Below are 22,515 nucleotides of genomic sequence, written 5' to 3'. Positions count from 1 at the left end.
TTGTTACGGAAATGAGATGACTTATGTCACATTTGGAAGAACTCAGACACTGACGTTTCAAAAACTACGTATTCCCTACCTAATTATTCTATAGGTGGTTGCCCATTGGATACCTGACTTACCCAAGGCCGCATGGCTCTCAAGTGGCAGAGCTGGGACTCACACTCGGGGGACAGTTCCAGTAGCTGCTTATTATATATTCCAGCCAGCCCGAATAGGACTGTGAGAGGGATTCAGGATGTCCTTCACTTCCCCGTGTTCTTATCACACTTCTCTGGGATAGGAGTGGGCACCCAGCTGGGGAGCAGCTGTGCTCAGTGGCAGCAGTGTTGGGAGTGTGGCTGGATGGAAGGATATAGGGGGACCCTGTGATGAGCACTAGGTCCTTGCCAGCCCCCATCTAAGCCCTCCTCCCTGCCTGTCCCCTGCCTATTGCTGTAACTTTCCAGGCTCTTGGTGATTTCCTAAGATGAATGCACCACACCTCAAATAAGCTGTTTGCCTAAATGATAGGATGCTCTTGGTTCATCCAATGAATGAATATTTATGAAGTCTCCACAAGGCAGACAACCCTGTAATCAGGGCTGGAGGGCGGAGGTGCTGGACAAAAGGATCTGGGCCCCAAGGAGCTTCCGACACAGCAGCGGACCGAGGAAGCAGTACTGGGTGGATGTATTTCTGTCCCCTCCACCTACTTCCTGGTTCACACACACCAACGTTCAGTTTAAATTGGTGTCAGTCCCTGCAACTCTGCACGCAGTGGGTGGGGTTCGGCTTCTTTTACTCCCCAAGGGCTGTCTGGCTGGGTGGGTTTAGAGAGCCAAGAGCAGACAGCTATTTAACATTCTCTGCAAGAGGGACGAATGAATCACGGTTGTCTTGGGCGGTGAGTGCCAACTGGCTCTGTGTCTAATCAGTACCTGGAGTGGGAGACTCTTGCAGGACAGGGTGGCCTCCGTGTCCCTGCCCTCAGGCCCTACCCTGAAGGCAGCTGGCTTCCTGGGAGGGCGAGCGGTGGAAGTCCCTTCTTGAGCCTAGGGTCCCCTTTGCCCTAGGTTATCAGCTCTGTTGGATGTGATGATTTTGAGAATGTGCTACCTCCCAGGCTTCTTGGACCCTCTTCCTTTTTCTGCTCCCCTTAAAGAGAAATAAATCGTATTTTATTATTAGAAAGGTAATTAATGCATGTCTAAGAATTTGGAACAAGGGAGATGTAGAATTTTCAAACCATATTTAGACCCACCACCCAAAGACGACCACAAATTTTGGTTTGTTTTATTTAAGCCCTTTTAAAAATATCTTTATTTCTAAGATTTTATTTATTTATTTGAGAGAGAGAGAGTGGGTGTGTGCACGCAAGCTGGGGGGAGGCGCAGAGGGGAGAGGAAGAAGCAGATTCTCCACTGAGCAGGGAGCCTGATGCAGGACTCGATCCCAGGACCCTGAGACCATAACCTGAGCCAAAGGCAGATATATAACCAACTGAGCCACCCAGGTGCTCTAAAATATCTTTTTTTAAAAAAAAATTTATTATTTTTTAATTAAAGTCAGCTGAGGGCAACCTGGGAGGCTCAGTGGTTTAGCGCCCGCCTTCAGCCCAGGGTGTGATCCTAGAGACCCGGGATCGGGGCCCCGCATCGAGCTCCCTGCATGGAGCCTGCTTCTCCCTCTGCCTGTATCTCTGCTTCTCTCTCTATCTCTCATGAATAAATAAAATATTTTTAAAAAATTTACACCAGCAGATACACCATGTTACGTTAGTTTCAGGTGTACAACACAGTCACTCGGCAGGTCTATATGTTATGCTGGGCTCCCCCCACGTACAGCTACCACCTGTCACCATACAGCACCACTCCAGTACCACTGACTATATCCTCTATGGTGTACCTTTCGCCCCCGTGACTTATTCATTCCGTAACTGGAAGCCTGTGCCTCCCACCACCCCCTTCTCCTCTGGCGACCATCAGTTTGTTCTCTGTATTTACAGTTCTGCTTTTTGTTTATTTATTCATTTGTTTGTTTTTTAGATTCCACATATAAGTAAAATCATAGGGTATATGTCTTCCCGTCTGACTTATTTCACTTGGCGCAGTACCCTCTAGGCGTATCCATGTTGTTGCAAAGGGCAAGATGTCATTCTTTTTTCCAGCTGAGGAATATGCATCCTCTATCTTCTTCATCCATTCATCTATCCATGGACACTTAGGTTGCTCCTGTATCTCGACTCTAGTAAATAATGCTGCTATCAACATGGGGTACATGTATTTTCTTGAATTAGTGTCTTGTTTTCCTTGGGTAAATACCCAGTAATGGAATCACTGAATTCCATGGTATTTCTATTTTTAATTTTTTGAGGAACCTCCATTCTGTTTTCTGCAGTGGCTACACCGATTTACATTCCCACTACAGTATATCATTTTTAAAATACTTTGGCATTATCCTAAATAAGATAAGTCAATCACAAAAAAGCAAATACCCCATGATTCCATTTGTATGGGGTATCTAACATAATCAAACTCATAGAAACAGAAAGTAGAACGGTGGATGCCAGGGGCTGGAGGGAGGGGAAACGGGGAGTTGTTCAATGGGTATGGAGTTTCAGTTGTGCAAGATGCAAAAGTCTAGAGATCTGTTGTCCAACAATGGGCATACGGTTAATCATTCTGTTCTGCACACTTAAAAATTGTTAAGGGGCATAAATTGTTAAATTTATGTTACATGGATTTTTTTTGCCACAATAAAAAAATACTTTTATATGTGGCTACTCTGCTGTACATCCAGTTTTGCATCTTGCCATATTCACTTAACAATGTAAACTATTAAACTAAATCTAAATTCTTTATTACCCTTAGCTTCAGTGGCTACAGAATATTTACTAGGTAGAGATACCATAATTTAACATTCTCCTTTTGGACATTTACGTTGTTACTTTACTGAATGGACAAAGATGCAGTTGAGTTCCTCATATATAAAGATTTTCTTTATTTAGATTCCCTGGGCTAGCCTCCCTGAAGAGAAGGCGCAAGATCAAAGGATGTAAACACACCAAGGCTTTTGACAGTCATTGCTAAATTGTTTTCCAGAAGGGTTGTATTAATTTCCACTCCTACTAGCGATGAATGAGAGTGCCTGTTTCACCACACCCTCGGCAACACTGAGCATTATCATCCTCTCCAATCTGGGCTGATTTGGTAGGCAAACATTTGCATCTTGTTTTAATTTTCATTCCTTTGATGGCTAATGAGAAGGAACATCCTCCCGTGTGTTTGTGAATTGTGTGTCCCTCTGTCTAGCTATTTCTTTTTTTTCATCCCTTTAGCTTTTGGAGCCTTCCTGGTTTGTCTCAGTAAGTTGCATAAGATCTCTTGGGCTTGGGGCACCTGGGTGGCTCAGTGTGCCTACCTTTGGCTCAGGTCGTGATCCCAGGGTCCTGGGATCGAATTCTACATCGGGCTCCCTGCATGGAGCCTGCTTCTCCCTCTGCCTGTGTCTCTGCCTCTCTCTCTGTGTCTCTCATGAATAAATAAATAAAATCTTAAAAAAAAAAGAAAGATCTCTTGGGCTTGTGCTTTGGGTACATCCTGTAACCGTGTCCCAGCTTGGGATCCTATGTGCTCGTCCCCTTCCCCAGCTCTGTGCCCCCTGGAGTGGACTCTCCACCTCCTGCACATTCTTCAAGGCCCTGGTAAGACTCCACTTTCAAAAGCTTACCCTGCTAGCTCCAGTCTCTCTCTCCCTTTCCACTGTATTTGGCACCACCGGGTATTTCGCAATGTGGTTATGTTTATGTTTGCAGAGCCGTTCAGGGTGGGTCTTGAGTGTCTCCCTGCATCTTGCCTCCCCAGGGAGCATGGGTCTCCCCTGCACCGGCATGGGAGACACAATGAAGATGTGTAAATAAAGGCACATCGAATGGGCTTACCAGAGACCCGCCAGCTCTACAACTCCCAGACTCCCTCTGGCCTCTGCCTGTGTCCCAACAGACCCATGCTTCCACTTTGGGGAAAAGCATGGTGGTTTGGTGGCTCGTGGGCTTCATTTCAAATCCCAGCTCCTCCACTGGCTTACTGACTTGCTTGCACTGGCTGGGTCTCTGTTTTCTCAGCTGGCAAATGGGATAGTGGTTCTTATCTGGCTGTGTGAGGATTATATGAGATCATTTGAAACAAGAGACATAAACATGGCTTGGTACAAAATAAACATTAAAAAAAAAAAACAGGCGCTATTATTAGGTCATCACCATCAGTTCATGTCTCTTCCCTCCTTCAGAAACTTGATTTTTCTAAGATGCTATGCGAATTAATTTCCTTTTGCAGCTATGACGAATTATTATAAACTTAGCATCTTAAAACAGCACACACGAGTCCTCTTGCAGTTCTGGTGGTTAGAAGTCCAAGACGGGTTTCCCTGGGTCTAACTCAAGATGTCAACACAGCTCCCGCCTGCGCTCTAGGAGAGAATCTGGTTCCTTCTGTTTTTCTGTTTCTAGAGCCTTCTGCTTTCCTGACATGTGGCCTGGTCTTCCACTTCTAAAGTCACCACTGCAACCTCTGCTCTGTCCTCACATATCTTCATGCGTCTCTGACCTTCCTGCCTGTCTTGTATGAACCCTCAGGAACACACGGTGCCCACTCAGATCATCTTCCCATCTCAAGACCCTTGGCTTAATCACATCTGCGAGTGCCTTTTACCACATCAGGCAATATATTCACAAGCTCTGGGGAATCGAAGTGGACATTTTGGAGGGCAACCTTCAGCCTACCATACCATCTGTGCCCATTGATTTGGCCTCCCACACCTCTATGTACTTGGCTGGTTTGCATTCCTCTAAGAAGGGACTAGAAGGAAAAAACGAATGATAACAGTAGGTCCCCTGATTCACCTGGAGATTTAGATATAGAAATAGATATATAGATATAGATAATATAGATAATACAGATAATATAGATAATATAGATAATATAGATATAGATATAGATATAGATATAGATATAGATATAGATATAGATATAGATATAGATATAGATAGATATAGATATAAATAAAGATCTGGGCATACATTTGGATATGGATCTCTGTCCATAAAGAAATCAAGTCCCCCCCCCCCAAAAAAAAGAAATCAAGGCCCAGAGAGGCTCAGAGTCTGCCCAAGGTCACACAGCAACACCAGGCAGAGCTGGCGTTAGAGCTCACCAGGGCCACCTGACTCCAGAGCCCAGGCTCCTTTCACCACCTGACATTGCCTTTTATTTGAAGTCGTTCTATATTAATTTACATTCTGTTCAACAAGCAAATCTTGAGCACCTGTCTGGAGCTAGGCACCACATAATACATAACATAGTTTCTGTAATTTTATGTAAAAGTAGTTATCTGACCTTAGGCAAGTCATTTGATTTTTTTTCCAACGTTAGTTTCCTTCTATGCAGAAGGAGGAGGGGGTCACAGAAAAAATGAGAGCTATGAGCAAGCACTTTACAGAGGAGGAAACCCAAGTGGGCAAGAAATGTGTGCAAAAATGCTCCACTTCATTAATAATCAAGGAAATGCAAATTAAAACACCAGTGACAATGTCTGCTGTTCTCTTTGCCTCTCCAAGCAGAGTGTGACCTTTGAGATGGTGCGGGCGCCAGGCTTTCCTCTCTTGGTTGGCCCTACGTACTGTGAACCGGATGTGTGTTCCACAAACTCTGTGGAAGGCAGAGGCAAAGGCAGAGGCTCAACCGCTGAGCCACCCAGGTGTCCCCGAGCTCTCCACTTCTTATAGGATGCAATCCAGACTCCTCAGAATTAAGGTCTTTTGTGATCTGACCCCAGCCTTACCTGTCTCAGACTTTGGGTCCCAACACTGCTGGGCTGTGAGTGGCAGTGCTGGGCTGACCCCAGCACTGCCACTCACTACATGTGGCCTGGGGCCAGACCCTGCTCCTCTCAGGGCCTCCGCCCAGGCATCTGCAAGATGATGGGTTTGGACTAAAAGGATCTTCAAGTTTTGTAAATGGTATCATTCCAAGATTACTCTTTAAATACACTGTTCCTGGGCACCTGGGTGGCTCAGTGGTTGAGTATCTGACTTTGACTCAGGTCATGATTCCGGGGTCCTGGGATTAAGTCCCACATCAGGCTCCACTCCTGGAGCCTGCTTCTCCCTCTGCCTGTGTCTCTGCCTCTCTCTCTCTCTGTGTGTGTCTCTCATGAATAAATAAAATCTTTCAACCAATCAATCATCAATCAAACAATCAATACACTGTTCTTTTCCCTGCCTTGCACTGTGACCCAAGCTCTCTGGATGGGATGCCCACAATTACCACCTGCAATTCCTATGTGATGATGTTCTAGATTGGGGCTCAAACCCACTCTCATCAAGAAATCCATCGAAATTCTCTGTTTCTGGAATAATATGCTTGGACCTTAATAAGAATACTTATTACCTTCTACCATGGGCAGTTGTGTGTAGACACTGAAGCCTGGTGTTTGAGTGTGGGCTCCAAAGTAAGGTTAACCAGGGTTCAAATCCCGGCTTTGCCACTTAGTAGGAGTGAAAACGTGAGCAAGCATTTGGCTCTCTAGGCCTGAGTTCCCTCATCTCTGAAATGCGGGATGACCAAAACTTTCTTCCAGTCTTGTATGGACTAAATGTGAAAATCAGCAACAAGCATTTCACAGCATCTGGCAAATGGTACGGGCTAAACACACGGTCATTCTCCCCAACCACAGAACTCCATTTGCAGGGAAATGAAACAACCAATGATTGCACGGCTACTACATGCCAGCGTTGTACTACATACGCATATTTCCTTAATCCTCACAACAACTGGGGACGCCTGGGGTTCTCAGTTGCTTGAGTGTCCAAGTCTTGGTTTCAGCTCAGGTCATGATCTCAGGGTCCTGGGATCGAGCCCCATGTTGGACTCCATGAGATTCTCTTGCTGCCTTCCCTCCGCCCCCAACTCACCACACACATTCTCTCTCTAAAATAAAATAAATACATCTTTAAAAAATCCTCATGATGACTGATTGGAGTAGGTATTATAATTACCCCTATTTTACAGATGAGAGGATGGAGGCTCAGAGAAGTGAAGTGACTTAGCCAAGGTTGTGCAGTAATAACGGGCAGACCTGGATCTGAGCCCAGACTCTGTGCCTTCAGAGGCTACACTGACTCTGAGTAATTCAACCACAGTTGTTCAGCACAGCTTACTAGGCCCCCTAGAAACTACTGTCCCAGAGTGTGGCTATTGTCACTTTACTTCTGTTTCACTTAGGAGACTGTAAGTTCCCAACAGCAGGGGCTGCATCCTACTCCTCTTTGTATCTGATACTCCTAATGTGTGCCTTAGAAATGGACATTTGCTGGATGGATGAGCCGATGAGTGGATGGACGAGCAGATAGATGGACCAATGGGTAGACAGATGGACAGGCAGATGCACCAATGAGTGGATAACCAGAAGAGTCCCCAACGAAGGGCTCGCACCCCAAATACTCTCTTTACCTTCCCCAGGGACAGCCAAGCTCAGAGTAGAAGACTCTGGGAGGCCAGTGGGGAAGAAAATACACCCCACGTGACCACAGAGCCTCTCTCAAAGTGTCGTCACGGTGGATACAAGGGATTCCAGCCTCAATAGTCATGCCAGCCTCTTGGATGCCACCATGGTGAGGCAGGCTTCCCAGGTACCCATTAAGCATGGACTAGAGCCTGATTCATGCATCAGGCTTTCCTCCCTCTTTCTCTCCCCTGGCACCCACTGCCCCACCCCAATTCTTGACCATAAGCAGAGAGGCCACAGATGAGATTCTGTTGCCAGAGCCACCAAACCCCCAGAGAGGGAGAGGCCCTGAGGCTCGCTTTGGCCCAGGGTGTGGGTCAAAAGCCACTGCCTCATTATCAAAATAGAAGCAAAGGCCCGAGATGCATAATCACCACACTGAGCCGATAGCATCTCTGCAGCTCGGAGATGGATATCCCGGGAGGAAGGGAGGGAACGAGGGTGGCATGAATATCTCCAGCCCACGCTCACCGGGGAGGGATAGAGGAGATGATGCTCTCAGAGCACTTCACAAGGACCTGGCCCGTAGTAAACGCTCAATAAATGGAAGCTGCAATTATTCATGTGACCAATTATCACTAAAGATAACGAACTGCTGATGAGGGAGCGCTTCACTCTGGCTACATCTAGAAAGGCTGTGAAAGCCCCTGGTTTTAAACCCATATCCATAGCACACCCCAGAGTGGTGAAAATAAAGATAAAAAGGAAAGACTGGGTTGGGTGCCAAGGAACGCATCAAGTAGAGCTCCCGGAAGCTGGTAAAACCACCTGTGAGGGGCTCCTGGGTGGCTAAGTAGGTTGAGCGTCTGCCTTCGGCTCAGGTCATGATCTCAGGGTCCTTGGATGGAGGCCCACGTTGGGCTGTGGGGAGCCTGCTTCTCCTTCTCCCTCTGCAGCTCCCCTGCCTCTCCTCCTGCCTGTTTTCTCTCTCTCTCAAATTAAAAAAAAAAAAAAATCTTAAAAAAAAAATCATGAAAACAAAACAACACAAACAAAAAAACCCTCAAAAAACCACGTGGCACAGTATTTCTTGCTGGCATTGTCACGGCAGCACTCGTGTTCCAGTGTGAAGTCAGGAGAACCTGCGAGCTTCTTCAAGCCACTTATACTTCCAGGGCCTCAGTTTCCCAAATATAAAATGTCCTGCCCATGGACTTGCTGGATGATTAAATGAGTGCTGGTGCCCCCTAAGTGTGGCGTCGACTGAGAATCCCAGGAATAAGGACACAAATCCCTATAGTTCCAGCAAGCAATTCAAGCTGGCTAATGACCTATTTTGGGGGAACAATGGAAGGAAGGTTTGTAAACAAGCTTAGCACAGTTCTTGGCAGTAGTAAGTGCTCAGTAAAGAACTTGCTGTTACCAGCGGCCTCTGAGCTGTCCCTGAGCTCCCCGAACCCCACCTCTTATATCTGTTGACTTACTTCAAAATTAAATCTGAATCCCTCCAGCGCTCAGCCACGTCTACTGCTACAGCACCCATGCATGCCACCTGGATTTCTGCAACTGGGTTCCCGTCTTCTGCACTTGGACCCCCATAGTCTGGTCCCCACCAAGCAGCCACACTGATCTTGTTTCTCCCAACAGCTAAGTCAGATCGTGACACTTAGAGCAAAATGCAAACTGCTCCCTATGATTTGTAAGATCTGGCTCCTGCCTGTCTCTCCAAATATATCTTGATCTTTCGCTCTGCACCAGCCACACTAGCCTCTTTGCTATTCCTAAAACAGACTAAACTTGTTCTCACCCCAGGACCTTTGCACTTGCTGTTTCCTCTACCTGGATCCAGTCCAAGGCCGGCCCATTCTCATTATTCAGGCCTCAGTTCAAGTGTTCCCTCCTCAAAGAAAGCTTTTATGACCCCCCCCAACATATTGCATTGTTTTTTTCATAGCACTGTCAGAAATGAACATTTTATTTTTATTTCTAGTGATTTATGGCCTGATAACTCCAGGGAGAGGGAGACCTTGTCTCTTTTGTTCGTTTCTATTATTTTTAGTGCCTAGAGAAAGTGTCTAGAAAATATTTGTGGATATCATACATATTTTGCTGAAACAACGATGTTATTATTACTATTCTGTTAGCATATTAAAATGTCTGCGGTAGGCTAAGGCAAAAGAGTGGCTTTCAAACCAGTAGGTCATGATTCTCCCTTTCTAAACTTTTGGTTCTAGACACACACAGGCACACACACATGCACACACACATGGTCATGGACACACATTATACATACTCAAATGCATACATACATGTCTATAAGGGGTATATCAAGTGGGTTTTTTTAAAAGTTTATTTATATATTTTTAAGTGTTCTCTACATCCAACACAGGGCTCAAACTTGTGACCCTGAGATAAGAGTCATACGATCTTCTGATGGATGTAGCCAGGTGCCCCCTGGGATACAACAAAATGTTGAGTTTTTTGTTTACAGTCAAGATGCAACTTATTTTAAAATCAGAAATAATCTATAAAACAAATTCTATCCTAAAAAAAACTATTCTAAAAACTTTTCTTTAAACAAGAAAGCGATGTGGGTGGGACATAGGAGTGTGGGTTTAGGGGACAGAATGCCTAGGGCTTGAACCCTGACTCTAGCACTTTTAGCTGTATAGCGGCTTACTTAACAGCTCTGAGCCTCAGTTTCCCCATCTGGGAAATGGGAGGATTCATACCTATCCCTTATGGGGGCTGTGGAGATGAACGGGATCATCAGTGTGAACAAGCCAGTCCCAAGGCCCAGCTATACTGAGAAGGCATGTGATACAGTCCAGTTCTTCTCCGAGGCCCAGCTCAGCCATCATTTCTTTATTTGGCTTCCTCTTCCATAAACCAGGGAATAATCATAGTCCCTACTCCATCCAGTCATCCTAGCGACTTAAGACAATAATGTATGCACAGTGCTCAGCATGGTACCTGGTATATCCTCGGGACTTAGTAAATGTGAGGAATCATCGTCATCATCACTGTGGTAGGTAAGAGTGTGGGCTCTCCAGGGTCACCTCATCTGGATTCCAGGGCAAGTTACTCCACCTTTCTAAACCTTAATCTCCTTATCTGAGAAATGGGATAATAATAGTACCAAATGCGACAGGTATGTAATGCCTTGGCAACCTGCCTTGCCCTTAGTGCTACACTCTCTAACGCAAGTCTACCGGGTGCCCGCTTGGCCCTAGGCACCCATCCCTCTGGGGCAGGAGCTGGGCTGCTTCTCCACCTGAGGGTCTCTGGCTGCCAACATGGTACAAGAGAATGAGCGACTGTGCCCAGGAAAGCCAACCGGGCCCTGGCTGACGGGGCAGGTGGAAGAGCATCTGTCTTGAAGCTCAGGATTGAGCACATCTTGATGATCCTGTGCTTGGCAGACTGCTTCAGAAAGCTGGGGCCCACCTTCAGGGCAGGGCCTGGCCTGCGGCCCAGAGGAAGCCCTTGGTCTTGCCGGCACCCTGAGCGTGCACCGCTCTGTGCCTGAACAGAGCCTTCTTTGTGCGGTGACAGGGCAGCTAACTGCTTCTGGGCGGCACCTTACTCACCAAAGGGCAGCCACCAACTCAACAGCTGGAGTGGTTGCCGGGCTGAGCCAGCTGCTGCCCAGGGGGACCCCAGGGCCTCATAGCCCGGGACACCTCCAGCCTGCGGTGTCCAGTCCTCACGATGCCAGCACGCAGGCCCAAAAAACCTGAGGAGAGATGAGCCAGAGCCATAATGGGGTTGGGAAATCCAAATCTCCTGAGGTCTTCAAGCTAAAAGAGCCTCATGTCTGCCAGGCTCCACTTTGTAGATCAGGAAACTGGCTCAGAGAAGTTGCAGTTGAGAGGCCCAAAGGGTACCCAGCCAAGCCTGAGGCCCTTCTTGCTGCCCAGAGTGAGCCCCCGGTGCTGTGGACTGAAGGGGGAGGGTAATAGTGCTGAAGCCACCATTTGTCTCACGGAACATTTAGTGAGCACTTACTATGTGGTGGGTGCAGGCCAGGCAATGTGTTGGCGTAGCCTCACTCGATCCCAACCTCACTCCCTCTGAGGTGGGCGTATTACTATGCCTCTTAACAGATGAGAAGACTGAGACCCATGAGGATGATTTTGTCCCAGAGCACACAGCTAATAAGTGGCAGGATCAGAATTTGGACCCAAATTTCTCTATCCCCCAAACAAGGATCTTTCCTTTCCATTTTATAAGCACTTCCATGTGGCATAGACCCTGGGAGAATGAGTTTCAGAGTCAGAGATGGTGGCTGTACTGACTGAAGACAGGGAGAGAGGGGTCCTGGGGACAGGGGAAGAATCAAGGCCAGAGGAAACAGGATAAAGGGGGGAATTATTACCATATGGTAATAATAATTAGGTTGGTTTTAATTAGATTAAAGCAGGTTGGTAACATTGCAAGTCTTTTTTTTTTTTTTTAAGATTTTATTTATTTATTTGAGGGAGAGAGCTGGGGAAGGAGCAAGGAGAGGGAAAGGGACAAGCAGACTCTGTACTGAGTGCGGAGCCTGACGACGTGCGGCTCGATCCCAGGAACTTGAGATCATGACCTGAGCAGAAATCAAGAATCTGACACTTGTAACCACCTGAGCCACACAGGTGCCCACATTGCAAGTCTTTTTAAAATTCATTTAGTTGGGATGCCTGGTTGACTCAGGGGTTGAGGGTCTGCCTTTGGCTCAGGGTGTGATCCTGGAGTCCCGGGATTGAGTCCCACATCGGGTTCCCTGCTGAGAGAGAGCCTGCCTCTCCCTCTGCCTGTGTCTCTGCCTCTCATGAATAAATAGATAAAACCTTTAAAAAAAATAAAGAATAAAAATTTCATTTTGTTTAAGTGTAATATATATATATATATATTTATTTATTTTTTTATATATATATTTAAAGAGTAATAGACATTACAGAAAAGTATATCAATCATGAATTTTCACAAATTGAGCACTCCAATCAGCACTTAGATGAGGAAGCAGAACCTTTCCAGCGACCCCCCTCATGCCCTCTGCCCTGACCACTATCCTGACTTCTAACCTCATCAGTGGATCATGTCTGTTTTGTTTTGAAGGAAATTACACATGACACATTCCTTTCTATCCGGCTTCTTCCATGCAACATCATGCTTGTGTGTAGCAAGTGTGTTTTTCAACATTTTATTTGGAACCTTTTCAAACATATGGCAAAGCTGAGAGAATTTTACAGCGGACTCCCACCCAGATCCTCCTATGAACATTTTACTACACTTGCTTTTCTTTCATATAAAACCTCCTCTCTATCCATTCATTACTATGTCTGTTTTATTATGCATCTCAGGGCAGATTGCAGACACCCATGCACTTCCCCTAAATACTTCAGCAAGCGTGTTATTAAAGAGTTTAATATTTGTTCACGATTTTTGTCCTTTCGGTGTAAAATTTATATATGATGAAGTGTACAAATCTGAAGTGCACAATTTTGATAAATGCATGCACATGTGTCACCCCAAACCCTGTCAAGATAATAGAACATTCCTATCACCCCAAAAATTTCCCTCATGCACCTTCCCAGTTAGTACTCCCTCTCCCCAAGGCCCTAGGCAACTATCATTCTGATATTTTTCTATGATATATTAGCTTTGCCCATTCTAGAACTTCATATAAATATCATATAATATATACCCTGTGTGTAAGGCTTCTTTCACTCAGTGTAATGTTTTTGAGATTTATCTGTGCTGTTATTCATATCAGTAATTTGCTCTTTTTATCGAGTAGTGTTCTATTGTAGGAACATACCACAGTTTCTTTATCCATTCTCCTAGTGATGGACTCTGGGGCTGTTTTTTTCTGGAAAAGGTGCTATGAGCACTCTTATACAGCCTTTTTGTGAAAATATGCTTTTATTACCCTTGAGTAAATACTAAGGTGTGTAAGTCCTAAGTATTGGGTCACAGGGAAGGTATATGTTTTGTTTTATAGAAAATGGACAGATTCTTTGCCAGAGTGGGTTTTATCAATTTATATTACCACCAGCAATGAATGAGAGATCCAGCTGCTTCACAGCCTTGGTGTTGCCAGTCTCTACTATTCCTAGCAGGTACGCAGTTATGTAGTAGTATCCCATTGTAATTTTAGTTTGCATTTCCATGAAAAGGCACCACTTCCTTTAGGCAGATACAGCTCCTTGCCCAGGCTCAAAGCCTAGCAAGCAGAGTACATGCTTTTTTTGTGCAGACCACAACCTGCCCAAATGTACAAGGTAGCCCTGCTTCACGTCTTCCTATCTAATAAGCACAATGAATAAGAGCCAACCCTTGAAGTACCATCTTTATTTCAAAGAAAAATAGCATGTATAGTGGTTGGGACTGGCCTCTGCTGTCAGACTGCCTGGACTCAGACCTTGACCTCACCACATACCAGGTGGGTGATGATGGGCAAATTACTTAACATTTGTAACTCATTCTCTCTAACCTACTCATATCATAGGTTTGCTATGAAGATGAATGAGATAATCCACACAATATGCTTAGCACAGTGCCTGACACACAGTAAACACTAGGAAACGTTAGTTGTTTTATTATTGTTATGTTTGATTAGGAAAGTTTTATATGCATTTATTGCAGAAAGGAGGTAAATAAAAGTAGAAAGAAGTTTAAAAACATAACCCTGCCACCGAAAGATAACTGCATTAATGCTTGGTGCATTTTTTTCTTGTACTTCTCCTATATAATTTTTTTCAAAACACAGTTGGCATCATGCTCTATCTGCAATTTCATATCCTCTTTCCTATAACTAACCCTACGTCACAAATGTCTTCCCATGTCCTTGCTTATTCTTTGAATATTCTACTCCGAAAGGCTGTGTAATGTCCCAGCAGCAGTTGCACCACATCTGGAATATGTCATCCATACATAAGATGATAAAATGGTGGGTTCAAGGGCAACAACCCTAGACACAGGCTTCTATGTTAACTACATGTGATATTTCCTTACGATGGTTTAAAGCCATTGGTAAAGACAGCCAGATTGGAACGCGTTAAAAACATCTTTTCACTTATCCCCAAACATAAAAGTATGAGACAATAGAAAATGTTGTAAAGAAAAAAATGAGTCAATGCATGAATGTGAAAATATAGAAAGTAAAAGCTCCCCCTGCCCCCCCAACAGAATGTTCTCCTTTAATACCACTAGTAAGGAATACTTTGGTGCACGTGCTTCCAGACCTTTCTTCCACCTATACAACCACAGAGAGAGGTATACTGATGCAAGGGTCGGAGGGGGCTCTGGAGCCTGCCCAATCCCAATGTCCAGAACTGACTCTGCCACATGTGACTGCATGTGACCTTGGGCAAGTTACCTCGTCTCGCCATGTGCCCTATTTCAAAAGGTCTCGCCATGTGCCCTATTTCAAAAGGTCTCAGGCACTTGTTTCTGGAGCAACTTTTTGAATGTCTCCAGCACTGCCCTCACCCCCCACCCCCCAATCCCTGAATGGATACGGGAGAATAGGTGAGAGCCCATTCCTGAAGCTGGGTGGTGGTGGTCACTTTTCCCTTTGGACCAGACATTCCTGCTAAGCCGCTTCCCCAAGGCCCTTGGACCCCAGGCAAAGTTGGGGCCCCATGGTTTGCAGCAGGTTAGACATGGATTCGCCTGGACAAATGGGGGATTGCACAAGTTCCCTACACAGATGCATGCCTCACGCCTGCTTACTCAATGCTCCCCTCGGTGGGTGTGGCGTCGTGGGGACAGGTGGGGCCTCGGCCTCACTTACCACTCGGAGGCCCCTGTCATGGTCATCCTGTGCCTGTCAGGGAGCACAGAGAATGCCATTTAAAGCTTTCTCCGAAATGACATCACCTTCTCCAGCACAGGACGTCAGGCTGTGGCTGTTCACCATGGGACAAGACGGCATCTCAAGGGACTTTTAAACAAACGTGAGGCGAACCCCAGTGGTGACCCTTGCCTCCCTGAGGCCTTCACCGGCATTGCCGAGAGCACCTCCTGTTTACTGCCCCTGCTGTGTGTATCACCTCTTCGAGCTGACCTCATTCAGTAGCACAAGGAAAAATCAACTGTGATTCATGAAAATCCCAAGACACCCTCGGCTTCACCTGGAAACTCGGCAGAGCGACTTCCTCCAGGAGCAGGGAATTGGGCCACATGTTTAGTTTATTGACTTACCTACACACATCTGGCCTACTTTGCATTATGATTCATCCCGGGAGGTGGATCAGATGGGACAGCACCCAAGGAGGAACCAAGCTGCGAACGGATGCTCGGATCCCGGAACTGTCTTCCTGATAACCTCGGAAGCCGGCTTGCCTTTCCCCCCTCACACTCTCCTCCCTGATGAGGCTCCTCCCCAGAAACCCTGAGCCTTTTGGAACACTTTCCACAGGTCAATGGGACTGGGTTTTTGTTTTGAAGATTTTATTTATTTATTCACGAGAGACGCCTAGACAGGCAGAGGGAGGCAGAGGGAGAAGCGGGCTCCCTGCAGGGAGCCCGATGTGGGACTCGATCCCGAGACTCCAGGATCACCCCCTGGGCTGAAGGCAGACGTTCAACTGCTGAGCCACCCAGGCGTCCCAATGGGCCTGGTCTTTTGGAGGGATGGGTGACCCAGGTCAAGTCCCCAGGAAAACACCATAGGCTCAGAGCACAGCTGTGGGGCTCCAGCAGGTTACAGAACCTCCTCAAGACTCAATTTTCTCATCTGCAAACACGATGTTTCCTCTAGAGGGGTTGGTGGTTGTCAGTGTGAGTGAAAGAACGTGGGCAAGCTTGCTTCTGGACCTTTGCACGTGCTGTTCCCTCTTCTGGAGACACAGTTCTCCTCAACACCTGTCTTGCAGCCTGGGTGCCTCCAACTGACTGACATCAAGGATCCTTCTGGCTGTAGCCTACCTGTTATCCTGTCGCCCCCAGTCTAGCCCACGCCCCACAGAAGTACCCACGGCCTTCTGTGCTTTCCCGCCTCGGCTATGTGACAGCTGACATTGAAGTAACTCTTGCTCTTTGATGCTCCTCAGCCCAGGCCAGGAGCTTGGCAGGGGAAGGCTGGGTCTGCCTGGCTGGACGCTCCATCCCCAGCTCCTCACACGGGCCTGACCCATAGCCGGCCCTCAGGAAACATCAACGTCCCTTTCAGAGTCAGGAGGTGGCCAGTGGGTCGACAGCCTCGACAGCCTCCTGCACCTACGTGGGAGGCCCTGAGACTTGGCACCTTGCGGGATAGAGACTGGGCCGGGGCCCAGAAGCCCAGCAGCAGCCTGGAAGTTCAGGCTGGGGTGCCTTGCTGCTCCAGGCCTGCCGTGGACCTCCCCCTAAAACTTGGGGTTCAGTCAGTTCCCTGATCCTGTGGTCAGATTAGGGGTGGACAGGCCCGGGCAGGCCTGTTCTGAAGCACAGGCCGCTGGGAAGGGCAAAGCCAGAGCCTCACCCACGCTGCCCCTGCCCCGTACCCTGAGCGCACGCAGGCTGCTACACGCCCGGCGAGGCCCGGGCCGCTTCCCCTCGGTGCAGTTACAGCCTGTCTCCATTTTCAGAGAAAGAGCAGCCTCCGAGGTACAGTGTGGCCCCAGCGGCCCTCGCACCGAAGAGGAACCGGGTGACACTCATGCTAACAAACACACGCACACCTGTGCACACACTCTCTGCTTCAAGAAAAGTTGGGGGCAAGGCCCAGCCCTCTGCCGTGGCTTCTCAGGGGCCTGATTATTTCTCTTTCTCAGTGTGCAAGCCGAGGAGGGTGGTGATCCTGATAAGGGTGGCCCAGTGCCACAGGAAGCCGCTTGCCTGTGTGCCCTGGGGAGTCACGCCGAGTGTTAGAATAATGCCACCAGTAGCCGCCACCACCGAAGTCGCCCTTTTGTCAGACTTGCTATGTGCCAGGCACTGCATGAGGGCCCCGGGGAACAGCGAGGAGCAAGAGGTAAGAGGCTCTGCCCCTGTGCAGCCTATGGCTGGAGAAGACAGATGATAAATAAGTAACTTAGAGCAGGCGAGGAGGTGACAGGTGCTGGGGTGGAAAATATAATAGGAAGTGTGGGGCTGGGTGGGGGGACACTGGGATTCTATGCAGCATGATCAGAAAAGGCCTCCCCAGAAGCTGACCTGGCCTCATCTCCTGTAATCTGCTTAACAAACTCTGGAAGCTATTACTGTTGTCATGTGCACCCTATGATGAGGGAACTGAGGCTCAGAAGACCTCTCTGATATCCCAGTGCTAACCTGCCATGAGACCCTGTCCCCTTGCATGGTGGCTCCAGTGCTGTACCCCTGGGAGTGCGGACTTGCAGGACCCCCGGGCTGTGCTCAAAATCCCACTTGCTGGGTTACCTGAAGAGGGCAGCTGCTGGGTCTCCCTGGGGCCTGGCATTCCGGCTGGACATGTGTCTCCAAGTCAGACCTGTTTGGGCTGGACAGCCCAGCCCCTGAAAAAGTTCTTTTGTGCTTTCTCAAAGGGCCCCACAGAGGGTTAAACGCCCTCACATTAGTGCTAATTTGGGGCTGACTTTCCTATTCAGCCAGTGACAAAGCCGGGTGTTTGCACAAGGGCCTGAGGAATGGGACCACACGCACTGCCAGGGAGCGAGGCTCTGTGGGCTCCACCGCCCTGCCCTCCCAGGCACCTGTTCCTCCCACAGCAAGTAGCTGGAGCGCTGTTTCTGGCTCTGCCCCACCTCTGCACCAGCCTTCAGCCGGTCTCCCCCAGCGGAGGACCTCTGGAAAGGAGTGGAAACCCCATCTGCAAAATGGCCCAGTATACCTTGATTTGGTTACAAATGCCCATTGTCATGAAAAAAAAAATGTTTGTAATAACGAAAAATGGAAACAACTTAAGTGACCATCTAAGGGGGAAATGAGAGAAGACATCACACAGATATTTAAAAAGAGTGAGGCAGGTCTGTAGGTACCAAACACAGGAAGTGCCACACAGCTTGTCATGTGAGAGAAGGAAACTGCAAAATTATTTAGACAGAAGCATCCCACTTGGGGTCATTGAAACACACCTCAAATACGTATGTCCTTGGATAGGATTGTAAATGTATGAGTCTGATTTAGAAGATTTAGAAAGCATTGCACTTTGGTCAGAAAAATTATAGATACAGCTTTAAAAAAAGATTTTATTTATTTATTTGACAGAGAGGGAGAGAGAGCATAAGGAGAGAGTGGGAAAAGGAGAGGGAGAAGCAGAGTCCCCACTGAGCAAGGAGTCTGACATGGGGCTCGATCCAAGGACCCTGAGATTATGACCTGAGCCGAAGGCAGACACCCAACCGACTGAGCCACCCAGGCGCCCCAGATTCTAAATGTTTTCTTTTTTTTAAGAGTCTGAAAACAAACAACAAAAAGCTATTAATGGGGAAAGACGGATTAGCTAGGGGTCTGAATGGGGAAATAAAGGTGGACTTTCAATGTTTTGTTGTATTTTCTTCTGAATTGTTAAAACATTTTTTGTAAAGATTTTATTTATTTATTCATGAAAGACACAGAGAGAGAGGCAGAGACACAGGCAGAGGGAGAAGCAGGCTCCTGCAGGGAGCCCGATGTGGGACTTGATTCCAGATCCCAGGATCATGCCCTGGGCCGAAGGCAGACCCTCAACCGCTAAGACACTCAAGTGCCACTGGTTAAAACATTTTTAAAGAAAGAGAATATAGGTACACATATGTATTTATGTATGCACGTACCTTTGTGCAGGGGGAGACAGAAGCACTCTTAACGAAGCACTCCCATTTTGTCATCCACAGAGGAGCCTCATCATTTGCGGTAGTTCTGTAAAGTCACCACACACACACGTCTCCCAGGGGACATAGAGGTGCACGTGCCTGCAAGCCTCTGATCACAAGATTTTCTTCGACCGATCAAACTGTAACCTTGCTTTATGTGTTTCTCTGTAAATGTTTCTTATTTAATATAAATTGTTGATTTTCACACTGTCCTCGCAGCCAACAGCACTGTAACTCAGGATGAAATAAGGTTCTAACACACATATTTTGTCTGTAAAGCACATCGGAGCCTTGTGGCTCTTAGGAACACTGGACGGTGTTCCTTGATCCCTGGGTGGCTCAGTGGTTTAGTGCCTGCCTTTGGCCTAGGGCGTGATCCTGGGGTCCCAGGATCCAGTCCCACATCGGGCTCCCTGCATGGACCCTGCTTCTCCCTCTGCCTGTGTCTCTGCCTCTCTCTTTCTCTGGTCTCTCATGAATAAATAAATACAATCTTAAAAAAAAAAGGGAACATTGGTCAGCACTTTGGCACTATGCTCAGGAGCCATTTTAAACAGAAATTACCAAGAAAAAGCAGAAAAATGTGAAAAGGGTAGCACTAAACCGACCTCGAGAAAGACCTTTATTTATAGTATGAAAACTGAAACAAGAGGCAGAGCGTCACGTTGTTGGTCCTCAGCTGGGATTGTGCATGTTGAGCAACTCCTATTTCCCCCCACGTCATGCGTGTGCCAAAAATGACCACAAAGGTGCCTCAAGGTATTGATTTGGGGATTGCAAGGAAATTTTAGCGAGTTGGCAAATTCTCAAATACAGAATCTGGGAATCATGTATATACTTCAACCTACTTCCTATTCCCAGGATAATTCTCATCTCATGCCTTTAAGGCTCAGTGCGGCATTCTGCGAGCTCCTTGTGCGTGTGCCAGGCCACCGGGGCGCTGTGTGATCTCGGCGGGGCTCAGTGTTCTCTCCCTGCCTGGCACAGTGCCTGACAACACAGCAGGTAGTCGAAACCCAGCCGTCCCCCTCATCCTATGGTCCTGCATCTGTGCACTGGGCAGAGGGTTCACCCAAAGTTTGGAGAAGTCCGTCTACACCAGAGTGCCAGGCTGGCATCCTTTTCACACACTCTTTGGCCTGTCCTTCCTCTCCCCGGCTGTACCTATAAAGCCAGACAACAATCTGATTGTTGAAAATTGTAGTCAATAAAATGACTTCATGACACCAGGACAGATAGGAAGGTTCCCCTTGATGTGATGCCTTCTCCTCGCCTCCCCCTCCCTTCCCCCCTCCCCTCCCGTGTGGCCCTGGGGCTGTGCTCGCTTCTTGGGATTCCCATAAGACTGCTCAGCACAGATCCCACTGGCTGATGCTGGTTAACGGTCAAGATACTCAGACTCGGGGCCAGAATAGCAACTCACCCTGGGCAGGGCCGCGATACTCATTACTGCTCCCCGGGCTCAGCACAGGGCCCAGCATGGCTGATCGGTGCCCTATAAAAGCTGAGTTGAAGAAATAGGGACCGGGAGTGAACGAAGCTTCCTACCACAGACCTACCCCAACGCAAGTAGAAGTCCATGGACCCATGGAGAGTAGTCAATGCAGCATTGGTCATCGCTCTGGGCTTCATAAGTGGTATCCAATGCTATGGACATTTTCCACTTAATTGAGTGTGCCTAAAGTCCAAAGTGGCCGCAGATATCTTTTTCACTCTAATAAAACTATGAAACTATAGCCTGGGAGAATAATGGGAACTTAAACTTCTAATTTTAAAAAACTTTTAATATTGAAGAGAATAAGCCCAGTAATGGGGGTGGGGAGGAGAAGGAAGCAATGAGGAGAGTTAGCACTCGTTATGGATTTGTGAAAAGGGACAGGGAAAGAGGAAGGAGAATGCCTGATGACCGAACAACCACCAATCAAGTGAACCAACAGGTGAATGAGATGGAGGCGCGTAGCTCTCCGCCTCTGACCACGGCTGGAAAGGGCCAGCAATGAAATGAGCCAGGGGCTATAGAACAGGTACTAGCATTAACAGGTGCAAATGCTGTGCCACCGGTTCTCTGCTGTGCCTGCTGTATGTATGAACTAATTTAAGCCCCACATCAGTCCTAGGAGATTACAGATTACTGGCCCCATCTTACAGATGAGCACACTGAGGCGCCGAAGAAGCAGAGTAAATTGCCCAAGGTCAGAGGGCCGGTTAGCAGGTAGCTGAACTTGAACCTACACAGCTGGTTCTGGAAGCTGCCCTCCTAGCCACTATGAGATACTGTCCCTCTGGGCTGTGATGGCTCTTGTCCCTCAGAGCCATCAGGTGGTGGACATCCCATAGGGTGTAACGATCACATAAGGGTGGGGTTATGTCATGTTCAGTACCCATGCCCAGACTCCACTGCCCGAACCGCTAGGTCCGGACTCCCTCGCTTGCCAATTTTCCATTTCTCTGCAGCCTGTTCCAATAGACCTTTCCCGTTTTATCTCCTTCCTCTTCTTTCCGACAGCAGGTCTGTTCTGGTGCTCAGCCCAGCCCAGATGTTCCCTGTTCCCTGTCACACCCTCCACATTCCTGTCTCCAGGCCTCTCCTGCTGCTCTCCCCTCCTTGGCTCAGAACATGTTCTCCCCTCCCTGCCCACCGTGATCCTCCCCACATCCCAAGTCAAACTTGGATGCCCCCTTGCTCAGGAAGCCCTCCCTGGCCGTCCCTGTTGGAATCCACCGCACCTTGCCAGCCTCTGGGCCTCAAGAGCTAACTTTCAACCAGCCCCAACACTGCCCTTCACCCCCACATCCCACCCTAAGAAATTCTCACTAACCAGCAGCCTGGCAGCACGCTCACAGCCCTTCCCACCGCAGATCTTGGGATGCTGGAGAGCTGGATGCCGCAGGGAGCTCTGTGTAGTTCCTGTCTTTGCCCCTACAGCCTAACCCAGTACTTGGCACAGTAAACAAAAATACTTCTGACCCTGCAGATATGATGAATATCTTGACAGTAAAAGTCAGTGACAGGTCCATGAGTCCATAATTCCATGAATTATCTGCTCCACTGGGCTCCTAATAGCATGATAGTGTCCCCAGATCTTCAATTCCAGGGCTCCTTAGGGCTCCCTCAATATACACCATTTCTCATCACGCCTCTGTGCCTTTGCCATGCTGTTCCCTCTGTCTGGAATGCTCTTCCCCACCAGCATTGCCCAGAGAATCCAATCCTTGCAAATTTGGTTCACTGCCCCCTCCTCAGAGAAGCCTTCCCTGATCACTCAGCACCCTCTTTTATCCCAGA

General features: G+C 47.7%; 1 long non-coding RNA gene across 2 annotated transcripts in view; it reads right to left on the bottom strand.

Annotated features, from left to right (window-relative positions):
• Nucleotides 1-19,708: 19,708 nt before the first annotated feature.
• LOC144314688 (uncharacterized) overlaps nucleotides 19,709-22,515 on the bottom strand; it is a 31,045-nt gene continuing 28,238 nt past the window's right edge. The window contains exons 5-6 of one of the 2 annotated variants that reach the window (XR_013380543.1): nucleotides 20,653-20,733; nucleotides 19,709-20,393 (exon numbers count right to left, since the gene is read on the bottom strand). This is a non-coding gene — a long non-coding RNA (uncharacterized LOC144314688). The remainder of the gene's footprint in view (nucleotides 20,394-20,652; nucleotides 20,734-22,515) is intronic. The other variant, XR_013380544.1, reaches the window with a different exon arrangement.

Source organism: Canis aureus, chromosome 5, assembly GCF_053574225.1.
Source record: "Canis aureus isolate CA01 chromosome 5, VMU_Caureus_v.1.0, whole genome shotgun sequence".
Taxonomy (NCBI): Eukaryota; Metazoa; Chordata; class Mammalia; order Carnivora; family Canidae; genus Canis; species Canis aureus.
The sequence above is the reverse complement of the archived record's forward strand: the minus strand, read 5'-3'. Positions and strand labels throughout refer to the sequence as shown.